This window comes from Petaurus breviceps, unplaced genomic scaffold, assembly GCF_028583685.1.
Source record: "Petaurus breviceps papuanus isolate PSGF00001 unplaced genomic scaffold, PetGlider_PUasm1.0 38, whole genome shotgun sequence".
In the NCBI taxonomy this organism is placed as follows: domain Eukaryota; kingdom Metazoa; phylum Chordata; class Mammalia; order Diprotodontia; family Petauridae; genus Petaurus; species Petaurus breviceps.
Window position 1 is genome coordinate 29827068 of NW_027186304.1, and position 21047 is coordinate 29848114.

Here is a 21047-nt window from a genome sequence, read left to right on the forward strand (position 1 = left end):
ATGACAAGATCTTTAAATTTACTTAAATACCTTATTTCTCACTTTCCTTTTTAAAGTTTATTTACTATTTTCTCATTTTCTTTGACCTTTTTCTTTCTCAACCCAATGAAGAAAGTAGCTCAAAATCTTCCTTCCCTGCTTCCCCCTCAACCTTTTAAAAAATATAACATTGTCTCATTTCACTCTTTCCCCATAAGTTTTCCTTTGTGTTGTCTTTATTATCTCTCCTTGCCAGTTTATTTTAAATTTTATGTTTGGATTCATGGATTATTCCCTTATTTATCCTTTCTTTCTTTTTCATGTGTCATGAAGATAAAGTTTCTGAAGTGCCAAATTTGAGCTCTTCTTTCCCATTTCTATGGTAGTATCTTTGCATATCTTACATAATCCTCCTTATTTTCTGCAGTGCCCCCAAACTTATAAAAAAAAAACAAATTCTTGAAACCTGAGATGGAAACCTGTTGTATGGCAGGAATCACTTTGTATCCCAAGTTATGAAGTCTGTTTCTAGCCCTTGTCCTTACATGATCCTTAAAGCTGTGATATCCTTTCTTCTTCCAAGTCCCCAATGTTAACTGCCCTTTGGGATTTACACACTCCCTTTTCCTTCTAATGGGTCAAGATAGTATCCATGGAAGTAAAACTCTTTTTCAATAAAAGTGGTTTCTTAATGCACATATATCTCCCAGACAAAACCCATTACAATGTCCCTATTTATTAATGCAGACTTACACCTCCTCTCCCATGTAAGTGGTCTATAATGACACTCATTCCTTTCTCCTTCTAGGACAAGAACCCTTCTTTTATTTCCCACCCATCTCAATCCTTCCTCTCATTTGATTGCATCCTTTTCTGTCCTTTGCCCAGTTTTACTGAAAGACTTAAGGAAAATATTATTCCTTCAGTATTCACCAAATGACTTACAGAGAATACATCTATCACTCACCCTATCCTCTGTTCCTTACCTACCCAGTCCCCTAATAACAAAGCACAATTCTGTTACCCCGTTCCACAAAAGATATTGATTCACTGATAGAGAATCTGGGAATTTAATCGATGTTGTAGTAAAACAATATTTTGTTCTTCTCTGCTCCTTAACTCTTTAAATTTCTCTGGAATATTCAGACCCCTAGGTCCTTTTGGTCCCTTGGTGATCCTTATTTGTTCTTTCCTTTACTCCACAAACCAATCTCTCTCTCTTTTTTAAATGGGGTATGAAGATGATTTTGTTTTCTTTTCTAAATAATGAAGTTATTTACTTTTCTTGCATTCCCTTTGTTTTTGGTGTTTGTAAGTCTGCTCACCTTTATTGTTTTTACCCTCAGGAATGCCTCAGTTGCCTCTCTCTTGTTGAGATTCACTGATGATTAAATTTAAGTACATCATTTTAATATATTTTGAGTTATAGCTTAAAGTCTTTTGCCTTTTGTAATATTTTATTTCATCTTTTCTTCATTTGGTCGTTGCTGTCAGTTAATCTTGGAATATTTTAATTACCTTTGCTTTATATTTAACGGTGCTCTCTGCTCACAAAATTTGTTGTTTATGATTGATGTTGTGAGACATAATGACTATATACCTTATAAGATAGGGTGTGTGTGTGTGTGTGTGTGTGGTTCTTGGATTTGGTTTAGTTTTTGTTTGTTTTCTGGCAGTGATCTGTGGATTCTATTGATCAATTTTTTTTTGTTCACTAGTTCAAGTCAGTTTTCATTTATTATTTACTACAATATAGTATTCAGGTTTTGTCTTTACATTTGTCATGCTCTTTTGGGAGACAAGTTATCTTTATTTCTGTGCTTCCTGCCTTCAAGGTCACTTGCTTTGGCTTGTATAGAATTTGTGGTCTTTTAAATTTGGTGTCTTTTGCTTCTAATTCCAACCATTTTCCCCACTTTCATCATCTCTTATTCTATTTCCTCAGATCTTCTACTTATGGAGAAATTATCTAACACATATTTAAATTTCCTCTTCTGTAGTTTCTTTGTTTTTAATTGGGTGTTGAGAGTTTTGGTTTCTGACCATTTCCATCCTATTTTATTTTTTCCTAAGTTTTCTCTTTCAAACCATTTTGGAGGGGCTTTTTTTGTTTGTTTTTGTGTTTTTCTATTTCTTAATGCCTGGAGAGTCTTCAGGGTTCTCATATGCACTGGCTAATTTTAATTTTACTTTATAGTATAATAGATATTCATAGTGTTTTTAATTCTCTTTCAGGTTTTACTCACTTCTTTTTTCATGATCCCTTATGTGAGCTAGGTTTTGAATTCAGACATTCTCTCTTGAACTTTTGGTCTTTAAGCCTTTTATATTCTAAGTTACTTGTATCTAGTTTCCTTCCTCCAAATTTTGCTTCTACTGCTTCCACTGATACACAGATGCCCAGAGTTGGGCATACTGGTTGTTCTCAACCTCTTTATATTGTGAGGTAAGAGGAATCAACTGGGTCTGGATTTCAAATCTAAGGAAACTGGATCCCTGGACAGCCACCATCTGTGTTTTTAAGCTCCTTTTGCTCGGGCAACTCCACTCCTCTCTCCTAGCAGATTCTGCTTTGTAAAATGTACTATACTCTTCAATCTATTTGCCTTCTACTCACTCACCTTTCTATTTACGTGGCAGATAAAGATCCATGTCTCTCACCTATTATTGTTTAAGAAATAGTTCAAATCATATCACTGAGATGGGAGAAATTAACCAAGGTCCCCAGAGCCAGACTCTGAATTATAAACTTGTGAGTTTGCTTATGTTCCCTGCACCTGATATGTGACAGAGATTGGGAAGTGTGGGCAATGAGTGCTGCTATAAACAATGAAGCTCCCTGATGTTATTTCTTAAATTTTTTACCCTGTGCAGTGTTCAGTCTTCTTATCTTGTGGGTTCAGCTTTATTTACTCCAATTATCATAAATTTTTCAGAGTTTGGGGGATTGCAGAGGATCACTAAAAGCAACCACTTCACCATCTTACCAATCATATTATTTGGCCATTTTTAGAAAGATTAATTCACAAATTTTTAAATAATAATAACTTCTAGAAATGCCCCCATAACCCTAAAAAGTAAAATCTACCTTATGCAAAATAAGAATCAAAGAAAAATACCCAATATAGTGACCATTCACGATGTTTTCCAAGATCTTTACTGGTTTTTCAGTTGCAGAGTGCACTTTCATTTTAGCAATACTATCATTTTCATTGTTGCAATCATCTTGTGTAATGTTCTTTTGGTACTACTCGTTTCCTTTTGCATTAGTTCATATGCATTTTCACATATTTCTTTGAATTCCTCATGTTTACTATTTCTTCTCCACAGTAATACTCAGTTAGATGGATTTATTATAATTTGGTCGATCATTTCCTAATTAATAAGCTACCTACTTTATTTTTAGTTCTTTGCTACTACAAAAAAAAATGCCACTTTGAATGTTCTGGCATATGCTGTACCTTTGTTTCTGACCTTGGCTTCTTAGGAGATATGTCTAAGTGCTGACTCATTTTGGCCATTTAATGGAAAGAGATGTGGACTAGAAGGCAGAGTACAAAAGTGTACTCTAAATCACCAGACCTTTGGTTCTCAGTTATTCCATCTGTAAAGGAAGCAGAAGAATACGGAATAATAAGTAAAGAAACTGGCAATTTCTGAGAGCTGTTATGTGAGTTTAGCAACCATGTGCCTGAGGTACAACTTGAGTTGGGATATGTGACAGTAGACTGAAATTGTGAACCTTAAAGTGGATTCTGAAATTTTCATGCACGACATTCCCACATCCGACACTCTAACAATACCTCCCTGTCAAACAAAAATGAGGTCCCATTGCTATTTTCCCACCTTTGATTTAATATTCCCAGCACCTCATTCCAACATCTGTCACCCGTCTCCAGTTTAATGTGTAGCTTAGACAGATTCTGCAAAAAAAAAACTTGTTAGGAGACAGGTGTTCTTTAAAAAAAAAAAAAGAAAGAAAAAAAAGGAGGGGATGATATAATTGCTGATTATACAATATGCAAATCTTCATTCCTGAATACCATTTTACTCAATAGATTGTTGTTTTTTTTATTTAATCTTCTTCAACTCCATCTATTTTCATATTCTTTGAAAGTACATGATATAGCATTTCCTCATAAGAAATAGACATGAGTCATTGACAATACACAGTAGCCATGTTTTTTTTCCCTTTAATTATTGAAGGATATCAAGTCCTAGCATCATGACAAGAGCAAAATGCATGCTAGCTCTGCCACTTATTAGCATAGACAAGTCACTTTACCTACTGGGGTTTTAGTTTCCTTGTCTGTTAAAAGATGGACTTGAATTCAGTTATCCTTAATGTTTTTTCAGGCCCTGAAATCTATAAATCTGCAGAAAGTAAGAATTATGAATGCTTCATATTTGTATAATCATTTGACATTACTTACTAAGCACCTACTATATTCCAAACACTGCTAGCCACTAAAGATTCAAATAATACCAAATCTATGCTTTATGCCTTAGGGAATAATGTCAAAATCAGACACTCTTTTTAAGAAAAGTGCTAAGGCTTTTGCCTCAGTTGTATTTTTCTCTTTTTGGTCAGTATGTTGAGGAGATGCCATTGGTAGCCAATAGCTACTGGTTTGGCACTCACAGCCCAAAGCAGTGTAGCTGATGATGATTCATCATTCTTCAGTGCTCCCTTCTTTGTTTTCTGTATTGTAGCATTCTATGTTTTCCCCAGCCCTTTTGAAGTCACAGCTGCTTCCTGGTAGTGGTGGAATGAATAATAAAAAGAAAATGTAATATTTTAAGTGTGACTTAGCTTACAAAAATCATATATTTGCATACTTCTCTCTGACTTATTTTAAAAGAAATCAGAAATGTCCCTTGCTAATAAAGACTTCGTTGGTGAATAAATTATAGAGAGTCAGACCCAAGTTATTAGAAACACATTAAAATGATCATGCCTAATTTTATTTTCTGGGAAAGCTGAATGCACAAAATGTGATGGCCTATAGGAGTACTGCTATAGAAAACTATGAACATTAATAAATTTGACAGTTGATAGAATACCTCTTTGTGAGTGTTATTCATTTTTCTCTTCATTTCAGGTTCATGGTTTAACAACTGCCTTTTGATTATTTTTCAGAAAAGCTGAAGATCCAGCACTGTAAGGGATTCTGTGTTAAAAGATCTGCAAAGTTTCCCTCCTCTCTTGCCTTTGCAACTTACTAACATGGAAGACTAAAGAAGGTAAAACCCCATTTATTTTTTTGTATCTCTTTTTAATAGAATAAACGTTTATCCTTTTGGGTGCATTTTTTCTACTTTCCATAGTATAGAAATAAGAATTTTTCCACTTTTCTGTTTTAGTGATAACTGCACTGAGTGGTTTTTGTTGACTGAGTTGTTGAAAAGTTTGCAACAGCTTGTTTACCTTTTCAAAATCGGTGTGTATGTGTTTAACTCATTTTGTTGTCATCACTGTTGTTTCTGAGAAGGGCATTCCAAGGAAATGGTGAACAAAATGATTAGATACATGTCATTGCAAAGAGTCAGATTGTTAACAGAGCTTAAAAAAGATCAAATGTAATTGTGATGACAGATGAAATAGAATGGAATTTTTATTTGCCTAGAGGAATGCAAAAATGTATAGATCAGAATAAAAGTACAAATACACACCACAACACTGAGGAAGGGAATTCTAGAACTTGAACCTAGAGGACACTGATCACTAGTATCAGCAGTCACAGCTTCTGGGTTCGTCGGAACTCCGCTGCAAAGAGCAATTTGGTCAGAACTCACCAGGAGTTGATTTACCAGTGGGTTAGTGCTGAGAACACCCAGTAGGGGGCAGCTGAGAGTCAGAAGCAAGTAAACCCTAAAGATAGTAGACGGAGTAATCTGGATCGGAAAAGGGATGTTGGGCATAATTTTAATTCATCTAAGTAAGTAAGTAGTCTAAGTGCAAAATCCAGAAGGAAATTGCTAGACCAGCAACCACAGGGGAGTCTAATGAGGAATGTTATCATAAAAATGTGTTTCATTGTAACTGGAAGGTGGAAGGCACATTCTGTAGAGAGAGAGAGTTTATTGAGAGCTCCATTCAGGGAGTTTAGGAATCTATATGTTGTCCATGAGATTCAAGCCAGAATCAAAAAAAGTCAGAAACAGTTCAGAGTGTAAGTGAAAATCAAAATCCTGGAAGGTTGGTTTGAGATACAATTTTATTCTTTCTCTTTTTGAAGCACAGTTACAAAGGCACTGGCTGAGTATTTAAGTGGTTCTGAAACTGGGGAACTGTGGGGGGCATGTTCAGAAATGAGAAATATTACAACAATTAAATCAATTCGGGAGTGGATCAGCATGGCTTAATAGTGTTAAAAGACTACTTTTACTTCTATTTGAGGCAGTGTTGTGTAGTGAATACAGAACTTTTCATGAAACCAGAAAGATCTGGGTTCAAGTCTCCCACTTTGATTCATACTGGCAGTTACCTCAGTGCTGTAGCCAGGGCTTCTTAAGGTTTTTCTACTCAGGATACCTTCAGCACCACTTCCTTCCTTCCTTCCTTCCTTCCTTCCTTCCTTCCTTCCTTTCTTCCTTCCTTCCTGCCTTCTTCCTTCCATCCTTCCTTCCTTCTTCCTTCCTTCCTTTTTCCTTCCTTCCTTCCTTCTTTCTCTTTCTCTCTCTCCTTTCTTCCTTCTTTCTCTCTTTGCTTCTTTCTTCCTTCCTTCTTTTCTTTCTTTCTCTTTCTCTCTCTCTTTTCTTCCTTCTTTCTTTCTCTCTTTGCTTCTTTCTTCCTTTCTTTTTCTTCTTTTGCTTTTAATCTGATTATTTTTTAATTAAATTATTTTTTTTTGTTTTCAACATTCATTTCCATAAGTTTTAAATTTTCTCCCCCTCCCTCCCCAAGAGGGCATACAATATGATATGGGCTCTACACATACATTCCTATGAAATATTAGTCATTTTCACATTAGTCATACTGCATAGAAGAATAACAAATGGGAAAAACCATGAGAAAGAAAAAAACAATAAAACTAAACAAAAAAAGGAAAACAATCTTCATTCTGAATTCTGACTCCATAGTTATTTCTCTGGCACTTTCTATCATGTGTCCTTTGGAATTGTTTTAGGCCCTTGCATTGCTGAGAAGGGCTAAGTCTCTCAAAATTAGTCCTGGTACACTGTTTCAGCACTTGTTAAACTGTGGGTTGCAACCCTGTGGTTTAAGAAGCTCTCTCTAAGTTGTAAAGATATTTCTGACCTGCATTGGTAGAGGGAGTTTTCTTACTGAGAGTTCTCTATACCAAAGAAACCACAGGTCAGTTCTTATCTATACATGTTTCTGTTGTGGATCTTGCCATTTTTCTCCTCAATAAAATATCTTCTAAGTGGAAAATGTTTCATATCTTTTATAGAGATGAAACAACTATACACAAATGCATTGCCACCCCCATTTTATTAGTAGCATTGGAAGTAACTGTGTCTTGCCTAGAATTCACCAAGTTGTGTGAGTAACTAATTATTATACTGCATTGTAAATTCGAGATATGATTCAACCCCATAGTATCACCAAGCCTACAGGTCTTTATAACATGGTTTTATTGTTCATTTAACTTATATTTCGAAGAGTGTATCTATCTGTAGGTACATGCAGCTACCCTTTGTTGAGGATATATCTATTCCACCAAAGGAACTGTCATTCTCAAATAATTGCATGGCTTTGTTATGTTTCATTTGCTTTTGAGTGCAAATGTCAGAAAAAGCCACAACCAGTGAGATGATTTGGAGTTTTGATTTGTTTTTAAATTAATGAACCTTAGTGAAATATTACAATTTTGATTAACCTAGAAGAACTGAAGTTCCAAAGAGGGAGGAAATGAGCTAGCAAACCAGTCAAGAAGCTAGAAAAGCTTCATCTTATAAACCCCCAAAAGCAGAAGATCAGAGAAGGCAAAGTCAATGAGTTGGTAGAAGGGGGAAAAAATAAAAGAGTTCTGAAAAGGATGGACCAGAGGGGGCAAGAGTGCAGTAAAGGATATGTGTAGAGAGAGATCAATGAAGATAGAAGGGGCAAGCTGAGGGAAGAGAAGAAAGAGCAGTATTCTATGGAAAGAAACTATATATGAATAGAGTATACAATTGGCAAAAAAAAAGAGTGATTTCCTCCCCCCCCCCAATGCTTCTGAAGCATGCACAAAGATTAAATTATGTCTGGTTTTCCTTTCCTTACTTAGGTGGGAATTAGAACTAATGCATCTTGGGAAGATATTCTACAGTAAGGGTTGAAATAATTAAGTTTTGAAAAACCTCAGTTAATCAGAAAATGAAATTAAACAATTCATCCTCTTCTCTGAGCATTCTAATTAATCTAGATTTCACTCTCCAATGGAGAGATAAGAGGAGGATTATTGAGGACTCTGCTTCTTTGCCCTCTGGACTCCAGCACATACACTTAACTCTTGGCAAAAAAAAAAATCACATAAAAATGAAGTGGCTAAATAAAAATAGCAAAGAACTGTAAATATATAGTCTCTGTTTCCAGGATATTAAATGTCATACAATGGAAACCCTTAGAGGTAACTCCTCTTTGATAATCAGCAGAAAGTGAAACCAGAAGTCAAAAGAATAAGATCCATTTTTGGAGGAATAATAATAATTTTTACAGAGCTTTAAGTTTTACAAAGCACTATGCACATGTTATCTCATTTAATCTTCACAGTGCCACTATAAGGTAGGTGTAATTATTATCCCCATTTTACAAATTAAGAAACAAAGGCACAGAGAGGTCAAATGACTTGTCCAGAGTCAGTCACACAACCTGTAAGTGTCTAAGGCAGGATTGGAACTCAGGTCTCCCTGACTCCAAGCCTATTGTTCCATGCACTATATCATCAAGCTGTCTCCAGCTATAATGAGATGAGATGAGATAGATGATAGATAGATAGATAGATAGATAGATAGATAGATAGATAGATAGATAGATAGATAGATAGAATTACAATTATTGATAAAGAAAGTATTTTGAAAGCCCAAGAGACAGAAGGATATTTAAAGAGCAAAACTGTGCTTAAATATGACGCATTTGCCTAATAATATGAAAACTTTCTCATAAATGTTGGAACAAAAAATATTTCTCAGACTGAGAGACCTAAGAAATGTGCCTTGGTCATCAGATTGCAGATTTAGAATTGTAAGGGAACTTTTAGAGGTCATTCATTCTAACCCCCTCACTTTACAGGTGAAAAAACTAAGACCCAGAGAACTTATGGGACTCACCTAGGGTCACACATATAACTGGCAAAGAGAAGATTGGATCCCATGTCCTCTACCTACAATACCAACTCTCTTTCCATCCATGTCATTGAGAAAGGTTCCATAAGGCCACATACATATGTTTGTATAGTTATATATATATATATATGTGTGTGTGTGTGTGTGTGTGTATGCACATATATACACATACATGCAGATATTTGTACCTAAATAATTTGTTGTGCAGCAAGGTGGCACAGTAGATAGAATGCCATACCTCAGAAAGACTCATCTTCCCAAGTTCAAATCCAGCCTCAGACACTCACTAGCTGTGTGACCCTGGGCAAATTACTTAACCCTATGTGCCTCAGTTTCCTCATCTATAAAATGAGCTGGAGAAAGAAAGGGCAAACCTCTCCAGTATCTTTGCCAAGAAAACCCCAAACATGGTCACAAAGAGTCAGACATGACTAAAAAATAATTTGTTATATTGAATTGAACTGGCAGATTTTTGCATGACCCATCCATTTATTTGTATGTATACTAGGATTCATTATGTTTTTTTTATTTTATTATTGTTTTTAAATTGGAGGAAGGAATTTTCCTCCATATGTGCTTAAGCTACCAAGAATTGTACATGGTCCTAGTGCCACATGATTATACTGTAAAAGCTTGTCCTGGAATTTGTTCTGTCACCTAGGATTTTGGAAATGTCTTTCAGACTACCTTGTATAGCCCAACCTTGATAACATTTTAAACATTTTAAAGAGAAGAATTCTTCTACCACATTTCCAAAGGACCTAAAAAATTATCTTTAGACAAGTTCAAGGATCTGGAATTAGAAACAGAAGTTACACACTGAGATGAAGGACTGTTTCAGCTATTAGATGAAGGGTTGGCCAGGATACAAGGGAGCAATCATGAGCAGCCCTGAAAAGAGCTGTCCTAGCAGTCTGGAAATCTAGACCAGATATCTCTGACACCAATGAGTTTTATGAGCTTGGGCAAATTATTTAACTTTCTGGACCTGCTTCATCATTTAAAAAATTAAGGAAATCATCAAATTTTAGGATTTAGAATCAAAAAGGAATTCGTAGATCCTCCTATATAAACTCTGATTTTATAGATGAGAAAACTGAGACCCAGAAAGGTTGTGACTAAACAAAGGTCCCACAGGGAGTAAGTGGCCATGCTAGGATTTAAGCCCAGGTTCTCTGTCTGATGAATAAGCTCCAAGTTCCCTTGTAGATCTAGGTTCTGAAGCCAAGTTCCCACTGATTTTGAAATGAGAATTCAATGAGAGCCAAGAGGTTCCCTAGGTCTTAAAAAAGAAACTGCTCTTGTAGAAGAAAGCATGATCTAATGGAAATAACATTGGATTTGAAGGCAAGAGAACCCCTGCTTTCATCTCAGCTCTACTGTTTATGATTTGTGTGACTTTGGACAAGACACTTAATTTTTCTGTATCTTGTTTCCACATCTATACAATGAAGGCACTGGAATGAAATATTTCCAAGACCCCTTTCATTTCTCAACTCTGTAAGTTTGAAGAGTCATATGATAGTGAAGGTTTCCTCTCCTCCACTATGCCCTGCCTCCCTTCACCTCCTCATTCATTATTGAGACTATTATAAAGAACATTTGTTAACTGCCTAGCTTAGAAGCTCTCTAGAAGAAAACTATGTGTGGGTCTTATTGGATGGAATAACCTTACCTTCTGAAAGCCTTGAGTGTCTGTGTTTCAATAGAATTATATATATTTAATAAGGAATGTACTATAAAAATACTTTTCACTATTCAATTGAGTGCATCTGAGAAAAATTGTCATTTCTTTCCAGAGAGACTGTGTCTAACTTTATAAAAGAGCCATTAGCTAGCAAATCGCATCTATTGAATTCATTCTATTGCAGATAGATCTTCCTAAGTGTATGTTTTGCAGACCCAGCACCACTTAAGTATTTATTCACATTTCTGACAATGGGGCCTGCTGATTTCTCAGTTTCTTGCAAGGAAACATATTCATGGATCTACATGGCACTATTTCTAAGTGCATCTTTCCTCAATGTGTGTCATCCTGTGGTCAGCTTGGTAATTGATCTGATTTCTTTTCTTTTTTTTTTGCCAATTTCTTGGTTTATCCCAGAACTAAAACCAATGTATAAGTTTAAAATTCTTTTTCCCCCAGACTTTATTTATTTTTTTTAGTTTTCAACATTAACTTCCATAAGATTTTGAGTTCCAAATTTTCTCCCCATCTCTCCCCTACCCAATCACCCCAAGATGGAAAGCATATGGATTACCCCTTCCCCTAGTCTGCCCTCTCTTACATCTCCCCCATCACCCCTTACCTCCTTCCTCCTTTCTTTCTTGTAGGGCAAGATGAATTTCTATACCCCATTGTCTATATATCTTATTTCCTGGTTGCATGTAAAAACAATTTTTTAACATTTTTTTTAAAACTTTGAGTTCCAGATTCTCTCCCTTCTTCCCTCCTCACCCACCCCTGATACGGTTCAAGGAATCAGGGAGTCCAAGACCCCCAATAAGCAGAGTCCCTGGGAAGCAGTCTGGAATGAATTCACAGACTCAAGCATTCTTTAAGTCAAGATGGCAAAGATTTATTGTTACACTATACAGCAGGCAATTGTTCTTAGGCAACCTGCAAACTCAGAGAGGTCCAGTTAAAGTTTATATAGGATAATCTATAGTAGAACCTGTGCCAAATATGCTAAGTAGGTGAGTCAGGGAAGGATTAGGGAGGAGTTAAAGAGGGATCAGTTCTTAAAAGAACCTGCACTTTTAATATCTACTGCTCAGGTGTATTGCCCAGAATTCACTGGGAAATAGCCCAAGGTGGGGGGCAGGGCTGCAAAGAGGTGTGGTTTTAGGCTTGAAATGTCACTAAGTCAGCTAGCAGTCAGGGTTGACCAAGCTGCCACCCATCAATGTCATATTAGATAAGATGGATATTGGGAGTATACATATGTCCCAAGTCTAAGGTATAGATAATTAGGCATCAAGGATGTATATAATGAGCTAGGGAGTTACTTATAGATAATCTAGTGGGGGATTCATAGGTGCAGTTTATTATTGTACCAAGGGGAGAGAAACATTTGCCTGGGGCTTGATCATGAATGGTTGCTAGGCAGAGTACTGGTATGGGGAAAAGCAGACAGAGATAATACTCTAAGCCTAGGGAGGTTTGAGGCTAGGGAGAGATGTGATTTTATAAACTGAGGTTCAAGCACAGGCACCCAAGCACCCCATTACCCCCACTGAGAAGATAAGCAATTCAATATAGTTTATACATGTGTAGTTATGCAGGACATTTCCATAGTAGCCATATTGTGAAAAACTAACTATATTTCCTTCCATTCTATCCCACCCCCCATTTATTTTATTTTCTCCTTTGACCCTATCCCTTTTCAAAAGTGTTTGCTTCTGACTGCCCCCACCCCCAATCTGCCCTACCTTCTATTATCTTCCCCTCTTATCCCCTTTCCCTCTACTTTCCTGTAGGGTAAGATACCCAATTTAATGGGTATGTTATTCCCTCCTTAAGCCAAATCCAATGAGAGTAAGGTTGCCCCATTCCCTTTCACCTCCCTGCTCTTCCCCTCCATTGTAACAGCTTTCTCTTGCCTCTTTTATGTGATATAATTTACCCTATTCTATCTCTCCCTTTTTCCTTCTCCCAATATATTCCTCTCTCACCTCTTAATTTTATTTTTTAGATATTATCACTTCATATTCAAGTCTCCTTGTGTCCTCTGTCTATGTATATATATATGCACACATACACACACATGCCCACACACATATATACACCTATACATACATACATATACATATATATAATGTATACACACATATATTCCCTTCAACTATCCTCACACTGAGAAAAGAGTCTCCTGAGTTACAAATATCGTCTTTCCACGTAGGAATGTAAACTGTTCAACTTTAGTAAGCTCCTTATTATTTCTCTTTCCTGTTTTCCTTTTCATGTCTCTCTTTTTTTTCTTTTTGGAGGGCAGTTGGGGTTAAATAACTTGCCCAAAGTCACACTGCTAATAAGTGTGTCAAGTGTCTGAGGCCAGATTTGAACTCAGGTCCTCCTGACTCCAGGGCTGGTGCTCTATTTACTGAGCCACCTAGCCGCCCCTTTTCATGCTTCTCTTGCTTCTTGAATTTGAAGGTCAAATTTTCTGCTCAATTCTGGTATTTTCATCAAGAATTTTTGAAAGTCCTCTATTTTATTGAATACTCATTTTTTCCCCTGAAGTACTATACTCAGTTTTACTGTGTAGGTGATTCTTGGTTTTAATCCTAGCTCCTTTCACCTCCAGAATATCATATTCCAAGCTCTTTGATCCCTTAATTTCAAAGCTTCTAGATCTTGTGTTATCCCCATAATACTCAAATTGTTTGTTTCTAACTGCTTGTAATATTTTCTCCTTAACCTGGGAACTCTGGAATTTGGCTATGATATTCCAAGGAGTTTTCTTTTGGGGATCTTTTTAAATAGATGATTATTGAATTCCTTCAATTTCTACTTTACACCCTAGTTCTAGAATATCAGGACAATTTCCCTTGATAATTTCTTGAAAGATGATGTCTAGGCTCTTTTTATAATCATGGCTTTGAGGTAGTCCAATAATTTTTAAATTATCTCTTCTGGATCTATGTTCCAAGTCAGTGGTTTTTCCAATGAGATATTTCACATTGCCTTCTATTTTTTTTCCTTCTTTTAGATCTGTTTTATAATACCTTGATTTCTCATAAAGTCATTAGCTTCCATTTGCTCCATTCTAATTTTGAAGGAATTATTCTCTTCAATGAGCTTTTGAACTTCCTTTTCCATCTGGCCAATTCTACTTTTTAAGGCATTTTTCTCCTCATTGGCTTTTTGGACCTCTTTTGCTATTTGAGTTAGTCTATTTTTTAAGGTGTTATTTTCTTCAGTATTTTTTGGGTCTCCTTAACAAACTGTTGGCTTGTTTTTCATTATTTTCTTACATCACTCCCCTTTCTTTTCCCAATTTTTTCTCCACTTCTCTTACTTGATTTTCAAACTCCTTTTTGAGCCTGCAACCAGTTCATATTTTTCTTGTAGGCTTTTGATGAAGGAGTTTTGACTTTGTTGTCTTCTTCTGGTTTTGATCTTCTTTGTCACCAAAGAAAGAATCTATAGTCTGATTTCTTTTCCTCTGCTTGCTCATTTTCCCCAGACAATTACTTGACTTTTGAACTCTTTGTTACAGTAGAACTCTGCTTCCAGAGTGGAGAGTCCTCTGTCTCAAATTTCTGGGGTTTTGTGCTGCTGTTGTCAGAGCTACTTCTAGGCACCTGCCTCAGAACTGTGAGGAGGATTCCTTCTCCACAGCCGCCTCAAGTTCTGCCACAACAACACTCCTCCTCAAACCAGGACCACCACCAAGACTACAACCCAGATCCAAGCAGGGCAAAGCAAGAGAATCCTGCCTCAGCACCAGCAAAGAAATACCTGCAATTGCCCTCTGATCAGTCAGTTGGTCCCCCCACCATTTTTGAACGTAGAGCTTTGGAAGCAGCCTCTGCTACTGCTGCTGCTATTGCTGCCTCCACAGCCACCACCACCTCTGCTGGCCCTGCCACCCTGAGGGCAGGGGTTGGACCATGCTCTTCTCTCACCCAGGTCCAACACAATTTCCCTACTGATCTTTTACTTTGTCTTTGGCATTTGTGGGTTGAGAAGTCTGGAAACCGCCAAAACTGCCAGTGATTCAGTCCCCAGAGGTCTGCTCTGGCCCCATCTGTGCCAGCACAGCCGTCACAGGACTGGCCTTGGCTCCCAGTCTGGTATGATAGAGCATTCCTGTCGGCCTGGCAGTCTGTCTTCAGTGGGAGATTTGTTTCATTCTGTCATTTTGTGGTTTCTGTAGAAAACTTGTTTAGAGTCATTTTTTTACAGGTATTGGCCGTAATTGGGGAACAAGATCAAGCAAGTTTCTGCTTTTATTCCACCATCTTGGCTCTTCCCCATATAAGTTTAGAATTCTGTGTAATTTTTTTCTCCCTTTACTATTTCATCTAAGTATCTAAGCATGTTATTTCTTATTCATTTGGACTTGAAAATTTCCGGTGAAAAACTCTTAAAGCTTTGTTAGCATAGATAATAACAATAATCATGAGGAATTTGTGGGAAAAAAAAAAACTTCATTCATGGTTTTTTTATTTGGGCTATAGAAAATTAAGCCTTTTCATATCCCTACTGCAGAGATGCATTGTGAGGTCATGTCATTCCCTCATGTTGCTCCTTCTGATGCAAACAGGAAAAAGGAGGCTCTGACTACATTCTGACTACATTACAAGAAGAAGTGTTGTGTTAATTAAACTTAGTCTCATCAGTGGCCACAAAACCAGAGGTAAAATGACCATTTCAGGGCCTACCTCCAGATTTCTCTGCCACAAAAGGCAAAGATCTTTTGTTATGTTATTAAACCCTTTGTCAGTCTGATGAAATTTATGGATCCCTTATCTGAATAATATTTTAAGATGCAATAATATTTATATAGTGCTTTAAAATTTACAAAAATCACTTTACATCAGTTATCTCATTTTATCCTCACAATAACCCTATGAAATAGGTGTTATTATCCTTGTTTCACAGATAAGGAAACTAAGACTAAAAGGTGTTAAGTGACTTGCCCAGGGTCACACAGCTAGTAAGTGTCTGAAGCAGGATTTAAACTCAAATTGTCCTGACTCCAAATCTAGCACTCTATTGATGAGATACCTGATCACCTCTATATGCATGAGATTAGAAAGGAAACCAAAGGTTAGTGAAAATAAAGATGAAATTTTTTTCCTATCCACTTTCCCAGGTCCCCTGAAATCTATACCCAGCCTTCTTGGGAGTCCATGGACCCCCAGCTCTAGTGCTACACAAATATGCAAAGACAAGCAGTGTCCTGTAAAAGATATACATCTTCAGAAGGATATGAGGAAAAGAAACATCTACCAAATAAAACAAACCAAGGCCTTCTGTCAAGGGAAGAAAAATATACATAAATTTGCTATGAGACATATGAGGAAGTCTTTCATGAAGGTGTATTAGGAAAAGCATCAAGGATTATAGTATTCTGGAATAATAGATTTAGAATGAGGAGATACCTTAAAAGCCCTTGAGTACACATTCTGAATCATTTTATAGATGAGGAAACTGAGGTAAAGAGAGGTTACGTACCAAGCAAAGGGTCGCGTAGCTAGTAATTACTAAAGCATCAAGGAAAAGGTAGCAGATGAATTAAGATTAAAAAAAGGGATGATTCAGACAAAAGTTTCCATAGCAGGTTGACCTTTCGGTTTCATGGGTAAACAATACTCTCCACCACGGTGAGCAGGACTGTTAAGGAACGTTATTGCAGATTCTTTATAATCTGCACCAAAAGGCATCTTGTTCTGGCCCTTAGAATCACTGAGGCATGTCACAGGTGGCTTCCTGACAGGGCAGCTTCAGGCATGTGACCCCTGGGGACCATACCTAGAGCATCATCAACCACTCTGAAGCTCTGTAATTGCCTCCACACTTCTCCTGCATGACTGTGGGGATCTTCTTGGGTTGTGGCAGCTCCATTTACTGATGCATGATATTTTCCTTCAGAAAATCTAGGCCTATAGGAATCCCCCAAAGGCAACTTGAGGACGAGGTAGGGAAAAATCAATCAATCAAATGTTTATCAATCACTACATAGCACACTGCATGGACACTCAAGTTTGTTCAAATATCACCTCAGACACCAGCTATGCGACCCTTCGCTTGGTACGGAACCTCTCTTAACCTCAGTTTCCTCATCTATAAAATCATTCAGAAGGTGTACTCAAGGGCTTTTAAGGTGTCTCCTCATTCTAAATCTATTATTCCAGAATCCTATGATCCTATCACTATTGAAATGATCAGATGGATCCTGTGTCATTTTCTCATTGATACTGTTTATAATTGGTTGTTTGTTGTCCTTAAGATGCCTTAGTCAAGCTTCTTTGTCTCTGAACTTCATTCCAAAATTCATCTGTCCTATAACAAGTCTGGAAATCTAGTTCTGCTAATCATACTTCTATTCTTGCTTCAAAGAAGCCTGTTATCCTTGAGGGATGCAGGTGGACAGTAGGGAGTCTGGGAGTCTGGTCTGGTATCTTTTCTAGGATGTCTACTCTGTTATCCAAAGAAGTCTAGTCCTCTGTCTAAAATAGATTGAGACAATGAATTTTTCTTAGTCACAGGAGTGAAGGAGGGGATTGTTGCTAGCCCCTCATTCCCAATATCCAACCAAGCATATTGTCCCCCACAGCTCAGCTCTATTACCACTTATATGGATTTCACCAGTCACGATGCCATGCTCTCTTAAATAATTGTTAAAATTCTCCACCTGTGAAGTCCTGTTCTTTGTTCTGTACTCCCCAAATCTTTAAAAAAAAGAGTTGCCCCCCTCATTTGGGGCCTTAGTTTTGCTAATGAAGCAGAGATCATATTTATTGATAAATTAATGCTTTATTAATAAGTTGATGATCCTCAGACATTTGTGACTCAGTTTACCTTATTTTAACTGTTACGCAATATGGTCTAGATGAGGCCCATTCTCCAAACCAGGATCTTGGGGCTAAGTGAATGATCTGTTTGTTGCTAGAATGAGAATTTGGGGATATGTGTGTGCTAAGAAAAATCTTCATCTCTTTCAAGGACAACCATTTTAAAAAGTGAATTCCATAAATTAACCTAGCAAGAGTTTTTCCATCAAACCTGAGGTATTTGGGCTTGATTCCTCATGGTGCTGACAATAATGACATAGCAAAGCATGATTCTTACAGTGTTGAAACCTGAGAAGATTCCCAACATCCAACAACATCCAACAAGGCATCCAACATCCTACTACACAATTCAGAAGTAAATATAAAATTTTGTCAAAGTGGGGATGTAGAAATTAATAAATACTCTTCCATCCATGAATTCTTCAGATTTGACAGGGTGAGCAATTGTTCCTCTTTTCTTGTATTCTAGAAAATTCCTTCCTTCCATGGTCAGTAATGCTGATTATCTTTCCATAATAATAATTTAAACATACCTCCTATAGGTTTGTAAAAATAAAATCAAGTTTTGAAAAATAGAATAATAATATCTCACATTTATGTAGTGTTTTATGATTATAGAGTACTTTTCTTCACAATAACCATGTGTAGTCAGCAATACAAGCATTATTAGATGTATTTTATAGATGAGGAAAGTGAAGTTCACAGAAATTAAATGATGAACCCATGGTCACAGCTAGTAAATATCTGAAGCAAGATAAAAACCTAGGTCTATTCAAACCTCATCCATTGTTCTTTCTGCCATGCCCTACTGCCTCTGCTATTCATGAACTTGAGCACATGGTTGACATCTTTCTGAAACTCTAACCCTGTCCAAACCACAGCAGACTTCAATGAGCCCTGTAAACATCCCAGTAGAAAATGTTATATATGTCTCTAATCAATGAGGGCAGCTAGGTGGCACAATGGATAGAACACTGGACCTGGAGTGAGGAAGACTCCTTCCTGAGTTCAATTCCAGGCTCAGACACTTACTAGCTGTGCGACCCTGGACAAGTCACTTGACTCTGCCTCAGTTTCCTCATTTGAAAAATGAACTGGAGAAGGAAATGCCAAACCACTATAGTATCTTTGCCAAGAAAATCCCAAATGGGGACACAAAGAGTCTGAATGAACAACTGAAATGAACAATAAACCAGTAATAGTGTTCTGAAGAGAGAGTTAGGAGTATAAAGATTGGTAACACAAGCTATTTTGAATTAAGGGAGATTTAAGTAAAGCAGGATGACTTCATGTGCAACCATGGTTCCCAGTATTCTGGAAAGACCACAGAGGTAATGCCAAGTCTCCCCAAATCCATAGGCAGACTTCTCCCTAAATAATAATAAATAAGCAAACAGAGCCACTGGAAAGAATACATGTCTTGGCCATGTACATACGACTGGTTTTGAATATACATAGGTAATATTTCCGTTTCATATCATGCAAACTTTAACATGATAGTAGCACAGGGATCAGCATCTTTAGGAAAACAAAATTGTCAGTTCCCAACTCACTTAGCAATGCTTTTATTTTTTTTCCCAAATGCTTTATTAACTTCTGATTTACATCATTCATTTTGGCCAGATTTTGAGTTACAAATTTTCTCCATTTTTCCCCTATGCACCACCCTAAAATAGCAGTCCCACAGGATATCCCCTCCTCCAATCTGCTCTCGCCCAAATCTTCTCCCATTCCCCCTTTGACTTTTCCAGTAGGGCATGGTGGATCTCTATGCCCCAGTGCCTATATATCTTATTTCCCAATTATATGTAAAATAGTATTAATAACAGTACATATATACATATATACACACATATATTTTTTAAACATTTGATTTTAAAACTTTGAATTCCAGATTCATTCCCTTCCTCCCTTATCACCTACCTTTACTAAAAAGATAAGCAATTCAGTATAGGTTGTACATGTGTAGCTAATGCAAAACATTACCCTAGTAGATATATTGTGAAGACTGACTATATTTCCCTCCCTCTTATCCCACCTCCCACTTGTTCTATTCTCTACTTTGATCCCGTCCCTTTTCAAAAGTGGGTGCTTCTAACTTCCCTCTCCACCAGCATGCCCTCCCTTCCATCATCCCCCCTCCCATCCCCTACTCTTCTGTAGGGTGAGATACCCTATTTAGTGTGTATGTCATTCACTCCCTGAGCCAAATTCAATGAGAATAAGGTTGACCCATTCCTTTTTGCCTTCCTATTCTTCCCCTCCACTGTAACCATTTTCCCTGGCCTCTTCTATATGAGATAGTTTACCCCATTCTGTCTCTCCCCATCTCCTCTCATTATATTCCTTTCTCACCTATTAATTTCACCTTTTAAGTATCATCCCTTCCTATTAAATTGGTCCTGTGCCCTCTCTCTATGTATACCTGTAAACATATATACACACATTCACCTATGTATTCATATGCCCATATGCCCTATGATATATATATGTATATATTCCCTTCAACTATTTTCATACTGAGAAAAGTTTCATCAGTTACAATTATTGTTTTTCCATGTAGGAATGTAAAGAGTTCAACTTTGATAAGTTGCTTATGATTTCTTTTCCCTGTTTACCATCTCAAGCTTCTCTTGCTTCTTATATCTGAATGTCAAATTTTCTATTCAACTCTGGTTTTTTCAGCAAGAATGCTTGAAAGTCCTCTATTCCACTGAATGACTATATTTTCCCCTGAAACATGATACTCAGTTTTGCTGGGTAGGTGATTCTTGGTTTTAATCCCAGCTCCTTTGACCTCCGGAATATCATATTCCAAGCCCTTTGATCCCTCAGTGTAGAAACTGCCAGATCCTGTGTTATCCTGATTGTGTTTCCATAATATTCAAATTGTTTCTTCCTGGCTGCTTGTAGTATTCTCTCCTTGATCTGGGAATTTTGGAACCTGGCTATAATATTCCTAGGAGTTTTCTTTTTTGGGATCTTTTTCAGGAGGTGATCAGTGGATTCTTTCAACCTCTATTTTGCCCTCTGGTTCTAAAACATCAGGACAGTTTTCCTTGAGAATTTCTTGGAGGATGATTTCTAGGTTCTTTCTTTTATCATGGTTTTCAGGTAGTCCAATAATTTTTAAATTATCTCTCCTGGACCTATTTTCCAGGTCAGTGGTTTTTCCAATGAGATATTGCACATTACCTTCTATTATTTCATTTGTTTGGATATGTTTAACAGCATTTTGATTTCTCATAAAG

General features: G+C 37.0%; 1 protein-coding gene across 2 annotated transcripts in view; it reads left to right on the forward strand.

The window, feature by feature from the left end:
• Nucleotides 1–21047, forward strand: part of DLGAP1 (DLG associated protein 1) — a 1177715-nt gene that overhangs the window by 421598 nt on the left and 735070 nt on the right. For both annotated transcript variants that reach the window (XM_069099693.1, XM_069099694.1), the window contains exon 3: nucleotides 5120–5223. The gene's annotated coding sequence lies outside the window, so the exon portion shown is untranslated. The remainder of the gene's footprint in view (nucleotides 1–5119; nucleotides 5224–21047) is intronic.